Below are 323 nucleotides of genomic sequence, written 5' to 3'. Positions count from 1 at the left end.
TTTCAGCCAGTTGTACGAGGAAAACTGCCAAGAACGTAGCGTTTTGCAGCTGTTCATGTCCGGCCTTTGTATGTCTGCTCGTCGTATTTCTGCTGAATCTGTTGTCTTCATGATCCCCGAAATGATAACGTTGTCCAATCTCATGAATATGCATTTATTCCTTTGTTATGAATGCGCCCATATGCACCACGATATCAAGAGGGAAGGAAAGCATGAGAATTCTTTGCTCTTATTTTTCGAATATTCAACAGCAAGTCGTATTTAGTACCCGAGAGGACAAACCGAGAGGACAGACAGCAAGAAATAACTTAACGTGTTGTGCA

At 42.1% G+C, this 323-nt stretch overlaps 1 protein-coding gene across 1 annotated transcript in view; it reads right to left on the bottom strand.

The window, feature by feature from the left end:
• Window positions 1-323, bottom strand: part of LOC119591442 (SET domain-containing protein SmydA-8-like) — a 22,243-nt gene that overhangs the window by 5,442 nt on the left and 16,478 nt on the right. The gene's annotated exons all lie outside the window — the stretch shown is intronic.

The sequence above is a fragment of the Penaeus monodon genome, chromosome 28 (assembly GCF_015228065.2).
Source record: "Penaeus monodon isolate SGIC_2016 chromosome 28, NSTDA_Pmon_1, whole genome shotgun sequence".
NCBI classification, from domain to species: domain Eukaryota; kingdom Metazoa; phylum Arthropoda; class Malacostraca; order Decapoda; family Penaeidae; genus Penaeus; species Penaeus monodon.
The sequence above is the reverse complement of the archived record's forward strand: the minus strand, read 5'-3'. Positions and strand labels throughout refer to the sequence as shown.